Source organism: Protopterus annectens, chromosome 8.part1 (genome assembly GCF_019279795.1).
Source record: "Protopterus annectens isolate FY-2018-M chromosome 8.part1, PAN1.0, whole genome shotgun sequence".
Classification (NCBI taxonomy): domain Eukaryota; kingdom Metazoa; phylum Chordata; order Ceratodontiformes; family Protopteridae; genus Protopterus; species Protopterus annectens.
Genome location: NC_056742.1, coordinates 28,699,668 through 28,713,571, shown reverse-complemented (window position 1 = coordinate 28,713,571; position 13,904 = coordinate 28,699,668).

Genomic DNA, 13,904 nt, shown 5'->3' with positions numbered 1-13,904 from the left:
GACATTTAGCAGATTTCAGTATTAAAATAACCAGTACACTTAAACTGGCTTTATTTTAATTTCTTTACTATAGTTATACATGTAAAGTTTTAAGAAACAGAGTTATGTAATTTTAAATACATTAGATGACAAATAGCTTTATTGAACAACCTGTATTAGTGTAACAAAATTTAAGCATCTTGAAGAGTAAAAGTAACAGTGAGTGATCAATCTGATTCATTTCAGTACCCTTGATTATGGTGGGTTTACATTTCAGGTGCTTAGAGATTAGTGTCACTTATGGAAATCAGTCATTATTTTCTAACAAATTATCTGTTTTCCCCAACTACTGGGAATCAAAGTCACACATTTTACAGCTCTTCAAAGCAATATGCATTTTGCATGATGTTTTCAAATCATTGTTTAACTGGCACAAGAAGAAAGTAAAAGAAAAAATAAAAGAAAAAAAAAACAGAATCAATAATTAGCTTTACATTTGGTATTTCTCAACCTTTTTATAAATAGGATTTACATAAATGCTAACTGCCTTAAACTGATGTTCCTACAGAGTTCAGATGCATCTTAAATGTAATTCCTTATTAAAGTGACAGTCACTAAATTTTGATGTCACAGCCTTCTCCTGCAGCATCAATTTGAGCCAAAGCAAAAGGAATATTGAAATTGCTCTAAAGCAGATAACATGCCTTCAGTGATGAAATGGTTAATGTAAAAAAAGTGTAACATTAAGTTGGATTCCTTGCTTAGTAACTCTCAAAACTAGACAGTCTTAACATTATGTTAACATTCTGCACAGCATGTCACTAGCTCCTTAACATGTCTCTAGACCTGTTAATTATGATGATAAATGCAAGCTCAAACGTTAATGGCCCTAAACTGAATGCTCTGTAGTGTACTCTAATTGCCTGTGCACATAACCTTTTAATTATAGTCATGAAGCCCCAAATGTCAGTATCAGAACTCATGAAATACTTGGTAAATGTATAAGTTTCAAGATTCAGTTAAGATAAATGGTATTTTAGTCTAAAATCCTTGGCAATCATATTACTATATGGTCTAGTGTTTAAACAGGCTAAGACTTTAATGGAATATCTAAGCCACCAATTTCTCAAACCATAAGTAAAATCAAATTTTGAACAATTCTAATGGCAACCACAATACAGGCAGAAAAATCTGTTTCCTGTAGATGTGGTTCTCAATATTAAGTTGGCAGTACTTTTATTATGCTGAATAATATGTTCTTTATTTAATTGTGAATGACATGGTGCACTTTAAGAAATGTTGGTGCATTGTTTTGTGTGAAAGTGTGTATGTGCACATGTATGCTTGCTATCAGAAGGTGCTGGGTAGATATAGTATGATTTGACATCAGCCTATGGACAGAAGAAACATTCAGTTCTGTATAATGGAGTTTGCCTTTTATTTTTTTAAATAAGAAAAAAAAAAGCCATGCTTACATTTTTTAAGACTAGACCTCAACTTTCCAACCCCCAGAAAATTCTTAGAAATGTATCGATCACTTTCACGTGTAAGGAAGGAGTGGCTCCAATACAGAGAGCTGTACAAATAAAGTTTAGTGAAGCAGACATTTTTATTGATGAATACCTGTCTGGTGAAGTGGGGTAGGGAGTGCTACACTGGGTGGCTAAATAGACCAATATATCAGCTAATGCAGTTTTAGATATGGGGGAGATGTGTGGAATAAAGTTCTCAAAAATGTTAACGGTGTATCTATGTGGCAAGAGGATTGGATTACGTCAATGGACATGATTTTTTATACTGATGTAACAGGTGACATAGGTATAGAGGCTTACCTGAAAAGCAAGTGATTTGTCGTTGCTTGACCAAGTCAATGTATGCTTACAGATAACAGAAATGTTACTTTTGTGGAACTGATGCTTATTTGGATAATTTGCTGGTATAGAAAGAGGAGTTTCTGTATAAGAGGGTCATTTTTCATTGTGATAATGAGGTTGGAGTCAAGGCTCTACTGAAAAGGTCAGCAAAGGATTTGAGATATCAGTTACTATTGAAGGTATAGGTACTGCTTACTCCTGAAGTAGTTTCTTTTTCTATGAGACATATTCTACGAGACTGACCATTTTGTGAGAGCCTGTCTCATGTTCAGTTTCATGGGTTCTGGGTAATTGCACTAAATACAAAACAGTTACTGACTACTGTTCCAGAGAAAGTTTGAGATTTTGGGAAGACATAGATATGAGGAGATTTAGGTCTGAGAATTTGGACAGAGTTTGTTAGGTGGTTGATCCAACAGTGATGGTCAAATTCTTCAAAGCAGTTTTACAAAGCTTTATTGTCACATTGCAAAAGATTTTTTTATATATGTTGCCTTTGCAGGACAGGAAATGGTCAGTTTGTTTTGTGGCAAAGTATGCGGTGATCAGTTATTGGAAAGATGATTCTATGAAAAGGATATGGGTGCATTTGTCTTCTTTGAGTACAGCAGCAAGATGGACTGGTGATTAGCAGGATGTATAGGGGCTAAGATAGAGTTAGAGATGTTTTGTTTGATGACAAGTTGCCAGTTGGCAGACATTTGTTGAAAGTACCTTTAAAAGGTTTGCATTTGATGTCAGGTACATTTCAATGAAAGGTTTCATAGGCTTTTTTGACAGAGTGTTGGTACCAGGATCCATTCAGAGTAAGTGAGCCTTTTGGCTTGAGATGGGTGAATGTTTGCTTGACAGGTGATTCAGTACATGTTTGGCTTTCAAAATCTAAAATGGATCAAGCTGGTAAAACGGAGCAAGTGATTTTGTAGAAGGATATTGATGTGATGATATATCTGTGATGTGGCTCTGCTCATTAAAGTTATGTGTGACCTGGAGGAAGGATTTGATTTTTTATTGCAGTACACAGGAAGTCATTGTCAACAAAATTTGTTTAATTCAGTTTTAAGGAAAGCCTTAGCTAGTCAGGGCATTGTAGTTGGGAAGTATTTGTCATATTATTTCCAAATAGGTAGAACATCTGGCTTGGTGTGGGAAAAGAAACTCATTGAATTTATTGAGAGGCAAAGTGGATGCACTTTTAATGTTTATATGCTTTATATGCGTTAGCTATGCTTTTGTTTCTAACAACTTGTCATCTGTATGTTTTTTTTGTTGTTTCAGGTCATGAGAGAGTCTTAGTTATAGATGTTTTAGACCATGAGACGTTCTGACATAGAGTATGGGGGAAGACATTCTTTTGTTGATACTCCAAGATAGAATGTAATATGGAAGGGAATGCAGGGTATGGTTTAAAGACAGTTTGTACACATGTTAGAGGAGTTCAGAGGCAGATACCCTAGTCCGAAGGCTATTTTGATTCATTTGGGTGAATGATTTGGGCTTTATACATAAAATAAAGCTATTCTCATTGATCATTATGGATTTGTTAGTGGTACAGTAAATGTGTCCAGGGTCTTTGACAAACTGATTATTACCAAGCTCTGTTGGAGAGATACAGTTACATTTTCAGAGGTAGGAGCTGTTACACATTATATCAACCCCAGGGTTGCAAAAGCACCCTCTTCCTTAGGATTTTTTTGGTAGTAGAGCATTGGATTTTGCAGAAAAGGAATCCAGGGTGGGTTCATTCAATTGACTTAGGTCTTGATCTTGATTTGCATAGTTCCTTGTTTTAATCAAGGCATTAGAGGAGGTTGATAAAGTTAAGAAGTTAAGAATATTAATAGTGTGAGTTTTTAGTTGTCTAAAGGTAGAAAAAGGGGGAGCAGGCTGCAAAATAGGCAGCCTGGTGGACAGTTTTATGGTTATAAAGTTGCCCCCCCATTTTTGAAGGCAGTGTTTGATTATATTCCAGAGTGAGAAGTGCTGTATGTACTCCTGAACAACTTTGTATGTTCTGCCTTGGAAAGGAGGTATATAAACATGACTGCAATAGGATAGAACAGGACATAAGGTAATGTAGTTTTAGGTAGGAGAGGGATGATATATAGGAAGATGAAAGAGGAAATGTATTCTCCTTGGTGCAGTTTGCAAAACACCTATCCACCCTCTCTCTCTTTTCATACATTGAAGTTATTTGTTGGCTCTCCCCTTTTCTTGAGATAATGTCCGATTCTATTTCAGAGGGAGCAATGTTCAATGTGTTCCTGAATATACTGCAGTGTTCTGGCTTAGGACTGAGCATTATAAATGCTACTTCCATGGGAGAGTGGTCTGTGAAAACTGCCAGTTTCATCAGATTATTGCATCACTTCTGTTTGCTGTCCGGCAATAAATATCTGTTGCACTGCAATTTCAGATTTGCTCATTGAGTCAAGGCAGCATCATGAAAAATGCGTTATATTTGGTATCAAAATCTCATCATTTGCTCAAGGTGTATTCATTAGAAACATAACTTTAACTAGATCCAGAATTCAGCTTCTCTGTTGTGAACAACCTCATATTTTCTGATAATTTGTCAGTTTTGAGACAGAGGAAAGGCATTCAGGGGTAAAGGCAACACATCACCAAAATTGTTGGGTACAGGAGACATGTTTTTAGTTGATGTTTTGTAAACAAGCGTGTTGCATACCAATTGTAGCACAATTTAAATAATCAGAAAGTAAGAAATCCAGCAGTGCTGAAAGAAGTTATAGATATCAGTGATCACTCCTTCATATATACAAATACTACTGATATTCTAACAGTTATCATAAAAGGTGTTGGATGTTTTCTATGCTACATAACCACAATCTATTAAAATCCAGATTACCATGCAGGAGAAAATAATCCAGGAAAATGTAGATATGCATACTCACATGGACCTGGTTCAAGATGAATGAAAGCATTCCAACAGGTAGAAGACTTCAATACCCATCACTCATACAAGCCCACCACATTAGAAGGTGACACTAAAGACAGAGGTGTTGTCATATAAAAAAACACACACACATCTAGACTAATTAGACAAGAAAAGGGCTTGGAGCTCCTTGATCAACTTACTCTAAACAAACCCCTTTATCACATCATAGCTGTCTACAGGACACCCTCTTTGTTCCTCTCTACCCATACACCCTAAATAATGGAGTCCCCTATGTACTTTTTTTGGGGATAGACTCTTGGCTAGCCTTGTAAGGGCCCCAGAGCCATCAGCCTAGTAATCTCCTATGATCCTATGATTCCCTTAAGAGACCTCGGCAATCCCTCCATCAACTGGGAGACTTATGCATCATCAAACAGGCATACTTACACATTTCTAAACTTCATAAATACACATTCCCCATACTTACACATTTCTAAACTTCATACATACCCATTCTCTGTAAACAGTTAGTCCACACCACAACCAGAGAAAATGAAATCCTTTCCAATGTGAGATATCTCTGATGTCTACCTATTCTAAACTCCTCTATGGTCTGACTCAATCACAAGTCAGTCACATTGAACTCATGACTGAAGCCAGAAACATCCTCCAAAACCATCATATTCAGAGACTAAGTAAAGGTTAATTTACTAAAACTAAGTGAAATTCACCCTTCTACTTCAGCAGTTTCATTTCTTATGTGGAATCCTTTACTGCCAACTTTTATGCTCATGTAAATAGCTGAAAAGATACATCTGTCCTCCTCAGAAACAAGTACAATGCAAAATTCAGAATAATCTCCATGGTAGAACCCTAACATAAACAGGCTATATAGTAAAAGAAAAACACAATTATTGCATGTAAAAATATATCTAGCTGTCAAAAAGCCAAACATGCTGTTGCTAAACTAAATAAGGAACTCATCCTAATCAAATCTACTAAAGCCAGATACATAGTAAAAATAGCCATCAAGGCAAAATATAACCATAAAACCTACTTTAACTACATTACAAATCTCAGAAACAATACATAGCACTATGCAAAGTTATTAGTAAATTACAAATTTAACTTCAACTTCACACCCTATCCCCTTAAATGGTCTCAGATTAAATACCCACACCTACCTTTATTCCTCAAACCTTCCAAAAACAAGTTCAAAACTAAGAACACTATGTCTATGGGGGGGCTGGACAACATACTAGACTGCCTGCTGAGTAGCCTGAAAAAAAAACAGTAAGACCTACCTACACACACACACACACACACACACACACACACACACACACACACACACACACACACACACACACACACACACACACACACACATGCTATCCAATGTTAGCCTAAAGTCAGGGTTTGTATTGGAATGAATGATGGACAACAGCAGTAATTCCTTTGTGCAAAGATGGGGATACAACAGTCCCAGGTAACTAAAGAACTATAAGTCTGACAATTTGTGAAGCTATGTAAAGGATCATTATGAAACTAATAAATAGGGACATAGGTGACATGCACACTCTTGACCCAACTCAGTTCAGATTCATCAGTGGCAGTATCTACCTTTTACCTATCTTATTTTGTCAAAAATATCAGTGATGTAATGCACAAAGAGAAATCAGTGCACACTGCCCATCTGGATCTTGCGAGTGCATGGCGGCTCTACCTCTTCCCAAAGACCTTTCACTAGTGGAGTGTCCTAGGGCTCAGTCATTGGTTCACTTTTCCTAGTCATCTACTTCTCAGGGGTTAAAGCTAACATGGGATCGTGACTGATCAAGTTTGAAGATGACTGCATATTTATTGCTATCAAATTCCCCAGAGGACAAAATGGCCTGTCCTGAACAAATAGTTGGTACTGAAACCATGGAATTATCCAAATGCCAAGAAACATATAATTATATCTTTCAGCAAGCATGACTCCCTTTATAATTACCCCATTCACAATTGATCCCATAGTAAGAGATTAGGAAAGCTATCTTAACAATGCATTGGTTTTGATCAAACCTTATCTTCTTGTTTGTTTGTGTCTTTTGGCTTTTCCTGGTTAGGGGTCAACACAGCGGAACTCCGGTCTGCTAATGATTGGCAGTTGATTTTTACATACCGGCTTGCCAGGCCTGATGCACAACCTTCAACGAAGGTACGCCCATTCACGCATGTTTCCACGCAGAAGACGCTCTAGCTGAGAATCGAACCAGACAGCATCTTACTGTGAGGCGACAACGGTACCGCAGCACCAACACTAATCAAACCTTATCCTCTAATGTGAGGAAATCCTTTTTCATTACATTTATATTGAACGGTTTTGCATCCAGGTCCTTTTCTTTCTTCTTTCGGCTGCTCCCATTAGGGGTCGCCACAGCGGATCATCTGTTTCCATTTTTTCCTGTCCTTTGCATCTTGCTGTGTCACACCAACCACCTGCATGTCCTCTCTCACCACATCCATAAACCTTATCTTAGGCCTTCCTCTTTTCCTGTTACCTGGCAGCTTCATCCTTAGCATCTTTTTCCCAATATACTCTGCATCCCTCCTCAGCACATGTCCAAACCAATGTTATCTTGCCACTCTGGCTTTGTCTCCAAACCTTCCAACCTGGGCTGACCCTCTAATATACTTATTCCTAATCCTGTCCACCCTCGTCACACCCAGTGCAAATCTTAACATCTTTAACTTTGCCACGTCCAGCTCTGACTCCTGCCTTTTTGACAATGCCACTGTCTCCAACCCATATAACATATCTGGTCTCACTACCCTCTTGTAGGGTCTATATCAGTTCAATGAAACAGCTCATCATTGAATACAACAACCTTGAATTTCTAACCATGAAAAGTAAAAACATCAAAAGCTCAAGACAGTGATTTTTTCCGTGGGAAAAAATTCACTGTTCCGAGAAACACACACACAACACAAGCACTTCAAAAAAACAGCAATCCACACACATACACTTAAAATCTTACATCTTACCATACACTAAACTGTACATACAGTACTATCTATCCACTATCCTTAACACAAACCCTAACCCTAAGGTTCGTCACTATCGCACACTGGCCTCACCCGCGCCCTAACCCTAACTCACAAACCTCGCCCTAACCCTAAAGTCTATCACTATCGCACACTCACCTCACCCGTGCCTTAACCCTAGCTCACATACCCCACCCTAGCCCTAATGTCCACACAATCATACACTTACCTGAATCCAACCCGTAACTTTCCACCACAGTGCTGAAAATAGCAAAGCCACAGAAACGGACAACCAAATTCTTTCCCTAGGAAAAAATTTGGTTATCTGCAGCTTCGCTATTTTCAGCGTTCGCTGTTTTCACGTCGATATTAGACCATTCAAAGTATTAACACTTCCATGATCTAATTTAGACCCCTCTTGTAGACCTTCCCTTTCACTCTTACTGGTACTCGTCTGTCACAAATCACTCCTGACACTCTTCTCCACCCACTCAATCCTGCCTGCACTCTCTTCTTCACCTTTCTTCTACACTCACCATTACTCTGAACTGTTGATCCCAAGTATTTAAACTCATCCACCTTTGCCACCTCTTCTCCCTGCATCCTCACCATTACTCTATCCTCCCTCTCATTCACACACATATATTCTGTCTTAGTCCTGCTGACCTTCATTCCTCTTCTCTCTAGAGCATATCTCCATCTTTCTAGGGTCTCCTCCACCTGTTCCCTACTCTCACTACAGATCACAGTGTCATCTGCAAACATCATAGTCCACGGGGACTCCTGTCTGGTCTAGTCTGTCAACCTGTCCATCCCCATTGCAAATAAGAAAGGGCTCAGAGCTGATCCTTGATGTAATCCCACCTCCACCTTAAACGCATCCATCACTCCCACCATAGACCTGACTGCTGTCACACCACTCTTACACACTTCTCTGTCATTCAATTATCCACTGTATTCAGCACTCATTAGGCCAGTCACTGAATGTAATGCCTCTATCAGTATGTATCTGTCTAAATGCTCATTTTTTTTTCAAAAAAAAAAATGGCCTCAATCCTAAAACTATGCAGATTAACTCAAAGCCTTGTCTCTCTGCCATCAGTTCAGTTGTTCTTCAGCCACTTTTGCCTTTGTGAGTCCAAATTCAAAATCACTTTTTTACCCTATGATCCAAGTGAACTCAACTCCATCCAGCTGCTTCACTCTACAGTAAGGTACATTTTGAAATCTCTTGGGGGGGGGGGGGGGGGCTATATATATTTTCTTGTAGTTAACATAAAAAAGTATGGCTCTGAAGTCTTAATATGATCTCTGCCTCACTTATTGAGCCTCAACAGACCTTGCTGTGTCAGACCTACTACACATTTGGCAGTTAATGGTATCAGGAGCAACTGCTTAAGGGTCATCTGCCCTGATGTAAAACAGAGCATAGAGAGAGAGGGATCCCATTCAAAACATTCACTTAGCAGAAAATCTAATTTCATGCCTACTAAACCTTGTTGACTTCTTCGAGACAGTCACCAAGGCCATAGACGAGGGAAAGGTGGTTCACACAACCTACCTTGATCTCGCCAATGCGTTTGATACCATTCCTCACTAGGGTATTAAAGAAAAACTCACCAGCCTGAACATAAACCCCTACGTCACAAGATGGGTTGGCAACTGGCTTACAGACAGAACTCACACGGTAAGAATAGCGGGCTCCAGGTCCAACTCTAAACCAGTCACAAGTGGTGTCCCACAAGGCTGGGTTCTGGGACCCCTACTGTTCAGCATATATTTCTCAGAAGTACAGGAAAACACAGGAAGATTATGGCTAACCAAGTTTGCAGATGACTGCAAACTGGGAGCCATAATTGACTCTCCAGCTGACATGGACATCCTTCAAAAAGGCCTTACTGAGACAGATACCTGGTGTCAAAATCATGGCCTCTAGCTAAATGCCAAAAAATGCGTAGTCATCCTGTTTGGGAAAAACAAAACACCCACAAATTACCACATAGATGGCAGACCCCTTAATACAGATGAGGTAATAAGAGATCTGGGGGCCCAGGTAGATAGTAATCTCTCTTTTGACAATCATATTGCCAAAGCAGTTAGGAAATCCTTCTATGTGGCCTATCTAATTACTAAGGTGTTCACATCTAGAAATAAAGAGGTTATAGTGCCCCTCTACTCGTCACTCATCAGACCCATCATAGAGTACACTGCCCCATTTGGGATGTACCTCACAAGACACTTCCAAGAGCTGGAAAGACCAAAAAAGCACCTCACCAAGAGGATTACTGGCCTTAAACATATGTCCTATGCAGCCCAACTGAAAAAAACTCCAGCTGTACTCAGTGGCATATCGCTTACTCAGAGGTGATCTCTGCCTGACTTACAAAGCCATGTCCAGCTCAGAATTGATGAACATGCTCCACCTAAAGAAATCCAAGTCACTGAGAGGCACATGCTCTAGTGAGCTAAACCTCGCCACAACAATAAATAGAACATGCTGGAGGGATAGATTCCTGTCACAGAGACTCCCATGCTTTGGAACAAAATTCATAACTACATTAGGCAGAGCCCCTCACTAACACTCTTTAAAAGAAGCCTTGATGAGTGGATGGGTAACAGAAAATACACCCCTAGGATCACTTCATTGGCTCTGCTTGACAGAGGCTCAGTTAATTAATCAATGGGGCAGCGAAAGCCGACACACTCTGGTTAGGCTTATAAATGCCCTCCGGCAGATAGCCTAGTACCTACCTATGAACCTATGAACTTATATGGTTGAGACCATATGATCGACTTTCCAAAATGACAAACAAGAAAACTGTGTACCTACTTGCTAAGCATTTCATTGTAGAAGCTCTGGTGAATCCTGGCCATCCAAGGTTCCTCTCTTGGCTCTGAAAACTCTTCTGGAGCTCCTTCCTGATGTTTCCCTGGAAGATTCGGGGATTTTTCTTTGGAAGATCTAGTTGTGATAAAAGAAATTTTAATGGTCCGAATGGTGTGACAAAAACACACAAGTACTCAGTTCTCGTTTTTCAAGTTCTTTATTGGCAGATGAGTGCTGCTTAGTCGACTGAGTATACAGATAGACACGCTGGGCTTATATCCTTTACCTAAGGGTTGTTTCCAAGTCAGTTCCCACCCAGTTGGTCATAGGGGAAGGAGAAGGGATGGATTAATCTTTATTTTCTCATCCATGACATCATTGTGGGATTGACTTGGCGTGCTTATGGGTGTAGTTATCTTTCGGTCTAACTGGTACAATAACAACATTATTTTAAAAAAATTGTCTTTTTCAAAACAACAGTTAAGCAATCTAGAGGAACATTTGAGAATCAAGTTAACAAAGGGTTTGAAAATGACTAGAGTGCATAAACATTAGGGTTTTTTTTGGGGCAGGTACACATTGGTATGGCATACTGGCCCCTCTGTTGCCCTATTTCTTTAAAAAAAAACTTTATTTTTTAAGGGCATTCTTCTTTAAGAACACCTTTTGCATTGTGTTGCACAGATGCAGAAAATGTTCTGCGTCTGTGCTATCTGCGACCGATCGGTTACATGTTCCTGGTCTGTGGGTGTTGAATTTCAATTCCTGAAGACATTTAGACTGTGAACTGTGACCGGACAAGTGAGTGCTAGGTATGCGTTTGTGTTTAAGTTTTTAAGAGGAGTGTGTGTGTGTGTGTGTGTGTGTGTGTGTGTGTGTGTGTGTGTGTGTGTGTGTGTGTGTGTGTGTGTGTGTGTGTGTGTGTGTGTGTGTGTGTGTGTGTGTGTGTGTGTGTGTGTGTGTGTGCGTGCAAGAAATAGGTAGGCGGGTGTGTGTATTGAGCCTTTTTCAGGCTACACATATTTGGAGTTTTTGTAAAATATAGCATTCACGATGAAGCTGTACAGAGCAAATGTGTATCACATACTATGTTTTCATTGGTTCAAGGATTTGCTAGTTTGTTTTTGTTACAATTGCTGTGTATTTCCTTCTGCTTGATGTGGTAAAACACTTCCATGGGATCTGATAATAGTGTATTTTTCAATTGAAACTCTGTTTGTTCAAGCAGCTGGTATTTCATGTAGTCTAGTTATCACCCAGACATTTGGGCTATATATGGCATTCTGTTTCATGTACATCTGTACAACTATCTTGCGACTTGCACCATTTGTTAGGTTCTATTTTCCAGTGTTGTGTTTCTGTCTAACATGTGTACTGCTATGTGCCTATAGCTCTTTTCTGTTGCAACTGCATGTACTATGCTGTTGTGGAACCTCCCTTTGTGGCTTACTGTTGTACACAGAATTCCTATATTGCTGTTCCGCATTCCTTGGTTGCCACTTTGGATTAAATAGGTTCATAGGTATGTACTAGGCTAATGGCCCTGGGGCCTTTACAAGCCTAACCCATAGAAGTGCCCTGGCATCATGCCACCCATTGTTAGTTCCCAGTGCCTCTATCAAGTAGAGCTACTGGAGTGATCACTGGTTGAACTTTCTATTTCCCATCCACACATCAAGATTTTGCTTGAAGAGGGCTAGTTAGGTGCTCTGCTTTGACATGTATGGGATGTCGATTCCAGAGCATGGGTAGTCTCTGGGTTATGAACCTGTCCCTCCAGCATGTTCTGTTGATTGTAGTAATGAGGTTGAGGTGTCTGGAGTGTGTGGTGTGGAGGGATTGGGATTACTTTAGATATAACATTTCTAACAGAGCTGGGTCAGACATGGCTTTGTAAGTCAAGCAGAGATTGCCTCTTTGTAGATGATATGAGACAGAGAATAGCGGGAATTTTTTAGTTTGTCCATGTAGGACATGTGTTTAAGGCCTAGGATCCTCTTCGTGAGGTACTTTTGTGGCCTCTACAGCTGTTGCAGGTGTCTCGTGAGGTACATGCCAAATGGGGCATTATACTCTATGATTGGTCTAAAGAGGGAAGAGTAGAGAGAAATGATGACCTCTTTCTTCCTCAGTGCAAAACCCTTGGTAATGTGATGGTCACATAGAAGGACATTCTGACCATAGTGGCAAGTGGTGGTGAAAGGAGAGGTTGCTGTCAACCCGTGTCTCCAGATGTCTTATAACACCTTCAGTGTTCAGTGAGTTCCCATTGATGTGGTAATTCATGGGAACTGAGTTTTTCACAAGGGAGCTGATGACTCATTATTTGGCATTAAGCTTAAGGCCATGGTTTTGACACCAGTCATTGGTCTCAGTGAGGCCTTTCTGTAGTATGTCTGCATCACTTGAGGAGTTAATAATGGCTCCCAGTTTGCAGTTGTCTGTGAATTTGGTCAGCCAGAGTCCCTCCGTGTTGGTCTGGACTTCTGAGAAGTAGATGCCTAACAAGAGAGGACACAGGACTGATCCCTGTGGGACTCCACTCGTGACTGGTCAACAGTCTGACTTGGAGTCCACTACTTTCACACTTTGTGTTCTATCTGCAAATCAATTTGCAAACCACCTAATGATATAGGGGTCGATGCCTAGTTTGGTGAGTTTATCAATAATTCCTGAGTGAAGAATGGTATCAAAGGCCTTGGCAAGATCAAGGTAGGCTGTATGAACTGCCTTACCTTCATCCACCGCTCTTGTGACTGACTCAAAGACATCAACCAGGTTGAGCAGGCTTGATCTACCTTTCACAAAACCAAATTGCGTGGGATCTAGAGTGGAGATTCCCTGTATCCTTGTTAATTAGGTCCATGATAATGTTCTCCATAGCCTTACATATCAGACTCATCAGCCTAATGGGGTGATAATTTCCAGGGTCTGTAGTCGCTCCTCTTTTATGGACAGAGATGACTGTAGCAGTGCTCCATTTGGTAGGGACAAAGCCTGAGATGAGGCTGTGAGTGAACAGAGCACACAGATGTGGTGCCAGTTCACTTTGTAATTCATGTAGAACAGTGCCAGGGATATTGTCAGATGCCATGGAGACTGTATTCTTGGCCTTAGACAGTGCAGCTTTAACCTGTGCTGCAGTAATGTTGGGTGCCTGGCATTCTTCTTGTATTGAGATTGGTCCTTTTGGGGGGTAGAGGGGTAAAGTTGGCACTGAATCTGTTGGCCAGTTTGTTGGCAATATCTGTTGGCTCAGTATAGGAGGTACCATTGTGCGGTAACTCAGAACAAA